The sequence below is a fragment of the Protopterus annectens genome, chromosome 1.part1 (genome assembly GCF_019279795.1).
Source record: "Protopterus annectens isolate FY-2018-M chromosome 1.part1, PAN1.0, whole genome shotgun sequence".
NCBI classification, from domain to species: domain Eukaryota; kingdom Metazoa; phylum Chordata; order Ceratodontiformes; family Protopteridae; genus Protopterus; species Protopterus annectens.
Window position 1 is genome coordinate 220185200 of NC_056726.1, and position 12262 is coordinate 220197461.

Sequence of the window (12262 nt, forward strand, 5' to 3'; positions counted from 1 at the left end):
CAACACAGTAACAGGGGCTACAGATACTCATGTGATGGGCATTGCATCTGTATGCCAGATAAGTCTGTGATGAAAAATATTAACATAAATGTCACGTATCATACGTATGCTACACTTTGATGAAAGCTATGAACATTTTGCAGTGTCATACCTGATATGACTGAACTTGAATCTGCATGGCTTGGTTCCGCACTTAACGTATCTGTAGTGTACCATGTTAGGGAAATACAAATATCACAGTAAACAGCAAGGCCATGAAATGACATTTAGGCAGTAACAGGTGGTGGTTACAATAACAGTATGGTGACAGTCACCTACCATTCCTTGGTTTTGTCTGGAAGTAGATGGACCTGTGAATATTACTGCAAACAGTATTATACATGTTGGTTGGACTGTTCTTTCTGTACTTCATTTGTATGAATACATGTCATTAGACTTACATTCATCATCTTCACCCTGTGTGGATCTGTGTACATGCCTCAAATCTGCTGCTATAAATCAAAAATAATAACACATAAATATGCATGCTACAGCAATATGCAGTGATTGTCTCTATACTCAGCCAAGTCACAGAGAAAAGAGATACATATTGAGCCTGGAACTCCTGCTTCAATTCTACCTTCTTGCTGTATGCAGTGAGGCCAGAAATATTGTGATGTCATCCGGGGGGGGGGGGTCAATGGTGGCCCACCACCAGTGGCATATCTCGATCTCTCATATTATCTTAATCTGTGGGCTGAGTGAAGGATCATGTCTGAGCAGCAATGTCTACAGGCATCACAGGATCTGTTGTGACCTTCAACTACATTTATCATGTTAGTGAGATAGGTCCCTATTTGATATCTCCAAACTGTATTACCAGAATGTCCAAGAAGTCTCCATCCATGGTGCCAGACAGCATCAAGTATGATTTCATTTACCTGTGGGGAGAAGTTTTCACCCCTAGGATGGTTGGTCATCTGAAAACAGTGATATGCACATGATCATATTCCTGTGTGAGCTCATTTATGCAGTTGATTCCATGGACAGAGTATGTCAACATATAAACTGTATGCATTCTTGTGCGATGCAAAGATTTGTATAGCACTGTCTGTGACAAATACTAACAGGACATATAATGTAACAACAATGCCTTCATATATAACATTTGTAAAACAAAAATAATTTGTAGTATCTTTAGAGTTCATGACAGGGATTAGAACTCCTCACACTACAAATATGTTAAATGGAGGGCCAAAGACAACAACATCATGCCAGTCTGCATGCATTTCAAATTAAAACTAACACTTGAACAGCATATGGAAAGCATCAGAACACCTCAGAAGCTGTAGGCAGGCAAATCCTTTGTATATTGAGCCAGTAATAAGGACACCTTTGTTAAGAAGCATCATTGAAGAAATATCAGTAGCATCAACAGCACGTTTTTAACAGTTTTATGAGGGAATATGAATTAAGAAATTTCTGTAATATCACATAACATAATACATATAGACATCCATAGGTTTCCAAAATTGCACCACGGAGTGCAGGGAATTGCCAGTAAGAATTGCAGATGATCTGTAAAATTGCCTTTATATACATTTCAATTCTGCAGTGTAATTCTGACTATACAACTAAATATGGGACCAAAATCAATTAATTAAAAAAGCAACAACTGTAAGCATAAATGTCAATCAAACATGAGTCCAGTAACTTACAACAGGTTCTGTTAAAGCTCACATTTTGAGTAAAAATAAATTTAAACATGTACCTTTGGAAATTACTGACTTTAACAAATGTAATAATCACCAAAACAAATGCTACCAATTTCCAATGTACCTTTCACTCCAAATCACAGAATCAAAGCATACCGAATGTGCACCCACCTTTAAGTACCATTCGTGCCATACATAATTAATGAATTTTGTGATGTCCCTCCTCTGGGCCAGTGATCAAGGAGTTTCAGTCCTCACCATGGACACCGGTAAATTCACTTGGAACAAAAATATACACACACCGTATTTCCAGATGCAGCTCTCTGCACCAAGCACAATTTCCTTTAAAAGCACACAGGGAATACAGTCCCATCATGGGGCTGGGTTTCTGTCTCTCTCACTAGGCCCCAAATAAGACTCCTTACTAACTACAGCTGTAGAGTTGACTCCTGAGCTGAGTGTTCCAAGCTAAGTAATCCACCACTCTGCAAAATCAATGCTCTTTGTCCCTGCTCCAAGTAGCTGAAACACACACTCTTTGAGATTTGATTTTCACACACACACACACACACACACACACACACACACACACACACACACACACACACACACACACACACACCTGAGAAAGGCTGGCAGAGATTTACTCACTCTGCTACCCTTTGCCAAGACTAAAAGGTAATTACACTGCCACCAGCCAACTACACTAAGGCTCTTACAAGGGTACCCAATTATACACACGGTAGTGTTTGACCAATGTAGCAAGGCTTTCAGAAGCAGCCACAGTGTCACCAAATAAATATAAGTACTCTCAAAGTTTAAACCATTCTCTAAAAGACCAGCCACAATGAAAAGTTTAAATATATTTAATATTAATAATAAAAGAACATGAACATACTAATATCTATTTATAATAAGCACCAGAGTTTCATCACAGGAAATATTAAAAATAACACAGATGGATAGATTCACACAGATACATAAAAAACAATACTTAACTAATCTCATTATATTTTCCTGACTAATCTAAAGAATTACTATTCCCTGGTAACTTACTAAAGCAAGGCATGATGAAGTGGAAGAGTGGTCTTGTCAGTTCCAAAGCAGAGTGCCCTGAGACTTCTGTCTCATCTAGTATTAAAACATCATTTCAGTGCTGGCTTACAGAATCACATTACACACATCTGGTCATCTGACATCTGGTTCCCACACTACCCCCTTTACTAGCAACTGAACCAGAATCTAGGACATATGTGTTACCATACACACAGAGAATTTTGCTAAGATCTGTTATAGCATCTGGAAGCTAAAAAACTATTTCAAAAACTTCCACCCTTCCAGGGTGAAACACCCCTGATGATAATTCAGTAGGATTCCTAGTCCTGGTTTTCACAGACATTTTGTCTCTGGGTGCAGTCAGAACCGTAAGATACAATCTTTATGGCCTAAACCAGGTAATTTAATTTCAGGTTGAGCCTTTCTCAACTCTATCTTTGTGACCCTTCCCAGCTCCCCTTCCACGGGACATCTGGTATCCTCTGACAGCAGTGCCTCACTTTCAGCCTGGGTGCAACCAATCACCTCTGCCCTTGCAGTCACTCTGTCCAAGGGAACATCAGTACCTACCAGCAGCTGTAGCTCACCTTCATGTTCACTGCAACAGGGTAGCTCCCTCCCTGAAATAACCACCTCACCAGCCTGGGCATCAGGTGTGGGGTCTGTCCATGTCTCCCCAGGCTACAAGCCCCACATGCCTGACCTGAAGCCTGACTGCATGTAATTGCATGCACACAAGTTACTGCATTATCAAAATCATTCCCTATCAGGACATCTGCAGGGATATCCTCAAACACAACTACTTGCTTACTTCCTTTTCCACCCTCTCAGTCAAAGTGAACCCTGGACAAAGGCATTTGGAATGGGGTCCTTCTAAAGCTCTGACTGGAGTGGACTTCCAAAGCAAGTACTGCTACTGTTTAGCCACCACACGCTTCACAATGGTTATGTCAGAGGCTGTGTCTTCCTTAGCAGTGGCCTGCTTTCCATCCACTAAGATGAGATGCAAACTTCAGTGACAGATTGTTACCCCTGTTGTCACCAAACAATTTACCATTGGCATACTGTTATTCCCGCTTGCTGGCTTCCCCCACATTTTGTTCTCCACCTTGCTTCCATGGGTATCTTATGCTACATGGCCCTACTGGTTCCATTGCAAACATCTAACCCTTGATTCTGGCCATGTACCTGAACTAGTGGCTTTCCCTGTTACTGATGGACTCTGTTGTGGTGGTTTAAGCTGCCCACTTATATTCAGGTGCAGCACTGGGTATCCCCTTTTTTTGCAGTGATGTCCTGCTTGCTAAGTAGAGATCCCCCATTTTCCCCAGTTCATCTTCAGAGTTACACTCCTGGTCTGCCAACCAGAGCCTTTCAAAAGTGGTGACCTGATACCCACTCACCCACCTATGAAAATAACTGCTTAACTCAACAATATAATCACATACACTTTCATCTGCTTTGCGTCTATACTCATGAAACTTTTTTCTGTAAGCTTCAGGTGCTAACTTAAAAAATTCCAATAAACATCATTTAACTTTGTCATAGTTTAAACAATCAGTATCAGACAATTTAGAAACAGAAGGGGGGGGTCAGGAACCATACCCACAGCCCTTGATCAATATTATATTGTTTATATACTCTTCGAAATATATGAATAAAATATCAAAATTATCACCCTCTGTAAACTCTGGAAGACGTTTACTGACCTTTATTGCTTCTGGGGTTCAGTTATTCCCTTCTCCATTACTTCCATGACCCTGAACAAGAGTCAGTATCTCTATTTCATGTTGATGCTGCTTCTTATTTTTTTCAGCCTCCAAATGCCACAGTTTCTTATTTTCTTCAGCCTCCAAATGCCACAGTTTCTCTGCCAATTCTAATTTCAACCATTTGGCCTCCAGTTCTGGTCTCTTTAACTACAGATGGATTTTTAAGTCCTCTGAGGAAAAGGTGAACTGTCCTGTTTCTGAGGGCTGCACATGCCCATTGACAGGCAGGTTATTTTCCTGGTTGTTGGTCTGGGATACAGTTGTGAATAAAGCTGAAATCATGCCCTCTTTAGTCAGATTGGCATGCCACAGTCCTTTGGGCTTGCACACCTTGGCCAAAAGGTTCTTTGTCAGCTTGCCATAATCCCCTGCTGACATTTTTGCCTGCTTTCCCTGACTAAACCAAACTAACAATAAAGAAATAAAAATTTGAGAATAAAACTCTGTGTATTTACGTTGTGGCTACTGAGAGTACACACACCTTTGGTGACAACTGCCTACAGGCTACAGAAGTTTAATTAATATCCCACCACTGCCACCGATATGTAACATCCCTCCTCTGGGCCAGTGATTAAGGAATCTCAATACTCACCACGGACACCGGTGAGGGACGTTGTTGGAACATATATAGATATACAAAGTTTTTCCAGACACAGCTCTCTGTACAAAGCACAATTTCCCTTAAGAGTACACAGGGAACACACCCCCATCCTGGGGCTGGGTTTCCTTCTCTCTCTCACCAGGCCCCAAATAAGACTCCCCACTGACCACAGCTGTAGAGTTTATCCTTCAGCAGAGTGTTCCAAGGTAAGTCCTCCACCACCCTTTCTGTGAAACTAGTGCTCTGCATCCCTACTCCAAGTAGCTGACACACACACTCTTTGAGCTTTGATTTTCACAAACACACACACACACACACACACACACACACACACACACACACACACACACACACACACACACACACATCTGGGAAAGGCTAGCACAGATTTACTCACTCTGCTACCCTCTGCCCAGACTGTAAGGTAGTTACACTGCCACCAGTCAGCTACTCTAAGACTCTTACATGGGTCTCTAATTGTGCTGAGTAAAATTAATACTAATACAAATGTTAGTACTTGACCAATGCAGCAAGCCTTTCAGAAGTGGCTGCAGTGTTACCAAATAAATATACGTACTCTCAAAGGTTAAAATATTATCTAAAAGACTAAACACAATGACAAGTTTAAATAGATTTAATAATAAATAATAAAAGAACATGACAATACTAAATATCATTTTACAATAAACACCAGATTTTAGAGATATATTGCTGTCCTGTTATCTATCAGACAGATTTTTTTATAACCATTAAGTAGCTGTTGAAATAATTAGCTCATGGAGATATTTAAGTGTGCGTAGTAACTGCTATCCTTACAAGTGTGGGTTTGATTCCCATGCTGTTAATTTATTTAATAATGTTTATGATACACATAATTATGAACTTTGTAGATGTATATATGTTTTACAATGGGTCTATATTACTTTGTCAAAATGACTAACCATTGAATCCCTATTCGCCAAACAATCCATTGCAAGCTAAATCCATTGAACATTCATTTATTCAAATTTTTTTCCCAGGGAAAAAAAATAATGGGCCAACCTAGCAACCATCACAGATAGCACATTATTTAAAACCACCTCCCTAATTAAATATATCAACTCTGAGATTGCACTACAGTAGGGAAATGGGAAAATTCCCAATGATGGCCAACTAGTTTTTTCCCTGGGGAAAAAACATTCACATAAATTAACATTTGTCAGAGTCAGTTTCAATGGCTTAAGTTTGACAAATAGGGATTCGACAGTTAGTCACATTTTTATAAAGTGATATAGTCCCATTTTACAACATATAACAATATCATTTCACACAGTCACTGTCATTCTGCATCTCTGATGCCTTTAGAGCCTAGGCTGTGGATGATTGCACACTTCCTTATTTTCCATTATAGTACCACATTATTGCCTACTGCATTGTTGTACATCGGAATAAAAACTCATACATAACATCTTTAATTCATTCCTCCTAATAAAGTAAACAGTCAAGTTAATTTAACCAACATGAATTCCTGTCTGACTGCTTATATGTATGTTGTCGGTTATGAGTTGATACCTGTTATTTCTTTACAATAACATGCCTAATAAGTGTTTGCAGTTTCTTTATCCGTCTGTTCTCCAAAGGAATTTGAATAAACATCTGCAGTACCTGTTTGTTAAAATATGTCCCTCTGCTGCCTATTAGCTTGTCCTGTAAGAAAACAAGGCCAGCATGTCTACATTTTGGCATACTGTGGGTTCAAATCCACAAAGGGAAAACATATTGTCAATTGTTATCTCGGCTTAATTCACCCATAGCATTTCTTTGGAGAAGGCTATTCCAGTAATTGATATTAATGTTTATGCTGTGCATGGTTATGAATAACTGAGTTAGTTATCAAATTCATATGAATATCCCGATAATCCATAACACTCTGATGACATTAGCTTTCTAACAACAGGGTTAGTAAACTAGTACCTGTTTGTTTAACAATAATATGTGCTCACTGTTATCTCAGCTTGTAAGGAAACCAGACAGCATGCCTACAATTGGTTGTGCTGTGGGTTCCAAGTCATATAGGGAATATATTTCTGAAATTGTTATCTTGGTTTAATTCACACACAGCATTTCTTTAGAGAACCATATTCCACTTATTGATATTATTGTATATTTTTAGTATGGTATTGAATAACTTGGTTATTCGTTGAATTCCTACAAACATAGTCATTATCTGTAATGGTCCAATAACACAAGCTTTTTAACAGCAGGGTCAGGAAAGCTTGCTGCAGATTGTTATATGTCTGGCCAATGCTTTTGTTAATATTGCATAATTTGTAAAAGTGCTATCACATTCTGTTTTATCATTAAATATGACATTTAATTCAAGAACACCATCATCATCCTCTTTTGAGGGATTGGGATAAGCAGACTTATAGCTGAAATGCAGAATAGGGAAGATATATGCATTTGCTTTGTGATGTGTACTTTAAAAAGGAATATCATAGTCCTCACCCACACCTTATTGTGCCCCTTATGTGCAGCAACTTGTATGGTTCTGTTCACAGAAATTCCATGCTACATGACACTGTCCCACTGTCTGAGGACAACCACAACACAACACTAATTACGAGACACATAACTCTCCTAAACAGTGTGCCACTCAATCAAAGGCCCTAAGGCAAAATAGCATGCCCAACACACTAGTCATAGGTGACTCGATAGTGAGGCACACTGATGTCCCACTCACTAGGTTGAATAAGGAGAAAGTAACAGTCAGATGGCTGTCAGGTGCCAGGATCCACCATATAACGCACGCACTCAGGTCCCTCAACAACAGGTACAAATATGAGTCTGTCATTGTACATGTGGGTGTGAATGACCTGAGACATACCTCCCTGGACTACATGAAAAGAGACATGGAGGAGCACTCGGATTATGTAGCCCAGGCAGGCATGACCCTAGCCCTCAGCAGCATCCAACCATCACCCAGAATGATAACACAGTACAAGCAGAAAATGATTGATTTCAACAATAGGCTAAGTTTCTGGTGTCATTCTAAGGGCATCCAGTATCTGTCTGCCTGAGATGACATGATTGACAGACCTTGATGCTTTGCCAGAGATGGCCTGCATCTGTCAGCCCTGGGCTTCCAGATACTGGCTAATGCTCTTGCCTCCCCTATAGTGGCTTTTTTAGATGGTGTTCCAAAGACCACCGTAACAGCTACAAACAAATGCAATTTGAGGGTCATGTTGCTCAATGCTAGAAGTCTAAATCTCAAAAGGCACTTGCTCGAAGCACTCCTTAAAATGGAGAACATCGACATTTGTACTGTAATAGAGACCTGGCTCAAGGCAGCAGAAAGCACCCCTGCACTACCAGGCTATAACTCATTCCACACCTTTCATTCCCAGAAGTTGGACAGAAGCTCCAAAGGCATTGGTGTTTCCGTATTCATAAAGGATGTGCACACCTTGAAACTGGTAGCCCAACATAATGCATCAGAGATACTTCAGGTGCGGCTAACATTGGGTAAGATAGAGATTCAGGTCGTAGCCTGCTATAGCTCCTCAACCATGTCCCAAGACTCACATTCCATGTTCCTAAGCACCCTGGAGAATATTAGGGTCCAACCTAACACTCTCATGCTGGGCAACTTCAACTACCCCTCCAATAACTAGGAAAACTACTCATGTACCAATACACTTGCCCAGCTTGTCCTGGAATTCATTAATTCCAATGCCCTGGACCAGCTTGTTTTTACCCCTACTAGAGGTAGCAACATCCTTGACCTGGTCATTACTAATATGGACAACTGTTGCTCTACACCAGTAGTCAACTCCTCCCTGGTTAGATCCGACCGCAAACTAATCACCTTGGAAATCAACATCCCTCCCACCCCCCTGCCCCCGCAAAGGTCACCATCATGAAAAAGTTCTCCAAAGCTAACTTTGAGCTCCTAAAAACAGAGGTGGCTAACTTCACGGCATCCATGCAAATGGAGAATAGTTGCATGACTGCTGAATCATACACCAATGCATTGTACGAGCACGTACACAAATGTATGGATCTCACCATACCCAAAAGAACCAAGATGCTCTCCTCCAAAAAAAGCAAGCCAATCTGGTGGTCCCCTGCCATAAACAAACTCTACAACAGAAGGAGGAAACTGATGCAGAATAAGGTGAAGTCCCAAGACTGGAAAAACTCCCTTATCACCCTCAACAAAAAGCTGAGATCCCTCATCAAATCCTCTAAAGCTAGCTATGAAAACAGAATTGCAGCAGATTGTAAAGACAACCACAAGGCCTTCTATAGTTATGCAAAGAATCTCCACTACAATACCCAGATTTGCTCTGAGCTACTGCACAATAGTGCCTCCTATATTAAGCCAACAGATATTGCCAATATACTGGCTGACAGATTCAGTGCCAACTTTACCCCTCCCCCCAAGGACCAATCACAATACCAATAGATTACCAGGAACCCAGTATTAGTGCTGCACAGGCTAAAACAGCACTGTCCAAGGCCAAGAATATCCCTGGCTGTGTTCTACATGAACTACAGAGTGAACTGGCACCTCACCTGTGTGCCTTGTTCATTCACAGCCTCACCTCAGGCTTTGTCCCCACCAAATGCCACACTGCTACAGTCATCCCTCTCCACAAAGGAGGAGTGACTACAGACCCTGGGAACTATTGACCCATTAGCCTGACGAGTCTGATATGCAAAGCTATGGAATGCATTATCATGGACCTAATAAACAAGGATATAGGGAATCTCCAAACTCTGGACCCCACACAGTTTGGTTTTGTGAAGGGTAGATCATGCCTGCTCAACCTGGTCGACTTCTTTGAGTCAGTCACCAGAGCTGTGGATGAAGGCAAGATGGTTCATACAGCCTACCTTCATCTGGCCAAGGCCTTTGATACCATTCTCGGGTCAGAAATCATAGAAAAACTCACTAAGCTAGGCATCAACCCCTATATCACTAGGTGGGTTGCAAACCGGCTCACATATAGAACCCACAGTGTGAAAGTAGCTGATTCCAAGTCAGACTGCCAACCAGTCACAAGTGGAGTCCCACAGGGTTTGGTCCTGGGTCTCTCCTGTTTGGTATTTATTTCTCTGAAGTCCAGGCCAACATGAAGGGACACTGGCTGACAAAATTCGCAGACGATTGCAAGTCATGAGCTATTATTAACTCCCCAAGTGATGTTGACATCCTACAGAAAGGCCTCATTGAGACTAACGACTGGTGTCAGAACCATGGCCTTAAGCTTAATGCCAAAAAATGCATTGTCATGCCCTTTGGGAAAAAACTGGTTCCCATGAATTACCACATCAATGGTATTCCAATGAACACAGAAGGCATTATAAGAGATCTAGGAACACAGGTTGATAGCAACCTCTCTTGACCATTACATTGCCACTGTGGTCAGAAAGTCCTTCTGTGTGGCACATCTCATTACTAAGGGTTTTGCATCCAGGAAGAAAGAGGTCATTGTTTCCCTCCTTCTCTCATTAGGCCAATCATCGAGTACAATGCCCCATTTGGCATGTACCTTACTAGACACCTGCAACAGCTGGAGAAGCTGCAAAAGTACCTCATAAAGAAGATCTTAGGCTTTAAACACTTGCCCTATATGGACAGACTCAAAAAACTCCAACTATTCTCTGTCTCATATCGCTTACTTAGAGGCAATCTCTGCTTGAGATATAAAGCCATGTCTGACCCAGCTCTGTTAGAAATGCTACATCTAAAAAAAATCCCAATCCCTCCACACCACACACTCTGAGTCCTCAACCTCATTACCACAATCAACAGAACATGCTGGAGGGACAGCTTCATAACCCAGAGACTGCCCATGCTATGGAATAGACTTCTCATACATGTCAAGCAGAGCACCTCACTGGCCCTCTTCAAGAGAAATCTTGATGAGTGGATGGGAAACAGAAAATTTACCCCGGGGATCACTCCAGTGGCTCTACTTGACAGAGACATTGGGAACTAAGGTTGGGTGGCACGATACCGGGGTAATCCTATGGGCTATGCTTGTAAAGGCTCCAAGGCCATTACCTTAGTACACACCTATGAACCTATGAATCTATGAATGATTTCCATTACTGTTAATGTTTCTGAACACAGCGCTGACATGAATGAAGTTTTTCAAACTCTACATGACCAATACATGTTCATACTTTGAAATCCCAAGCCAGCATCCATATTAGTAGACCATCCCCCATGCAGGTGATGTCATAAAACCATGTCGTTTCACTGCATTCAAAGCCGGCATCTGCATGTCAAGATGGATTAGCTAGGCAGGTAGTTGCAAGTTTGGATATCATATTTTCCAATTTGTGCTCAGAAATGTTAAAACCTATATATAACAGTGAAAAATTAGTGTGGTGATTATCTAACACTCTTCATGAATAAATTGTCTGGAAGCTGTTCTGAGCAATGTATATGACTGTTATTTGAAGAATACATCATGCATAGTTTCTGTTTTCAACTGATGAAGATTGACCAGGAGCTACAGTCTGTGCATCAAATGGATGCACAGACTTGAGGAGCAATGGATGGAGAGGCATGTCGATTAGTTTTTTGTTTTCTGAAATGAAATGAATCTGATTCTTTTAACAGGCCTGTATTTTTCACATTAGCATGTATATTGCTTAGACTGCAGGAATATCCATAATGCATCAGCAAGGTAAGTGAACTTATCACACTATATCTATGCTTACAACTGTGATTTAAACCAAACATTGAACTATGATGTAGCATTAAACAATTGTTTTAGTAGACAATGTTTGAATTGTACTTTACAAAATAAAAAAAGTTTGGTTGGTGCATCTGTCATACAAATTTAGAGGGGGATATTTTGCATGATAGTTTTAGTGTTTTGATTGCATGTTTGGTTGTGGTTTTAAGTGACTGATTTTTTTCTGTGCCGTTTGCCTATTTAGACTAAGTGAGTGTCTACTGTATAAATGTTTGTACTGCTATTCACCATTGGTATTGCATCTGTCTACAACACCTTGGGTGTTTTTGTTAAAACATAGTTACTGCCTAGGTTTACTGGCACTTGTGCAATGTGCATACAGACATTTCTTTGCAGCAGTTCATAATCAGCAAACATCATCAGGATATTTGCATTTTGTAG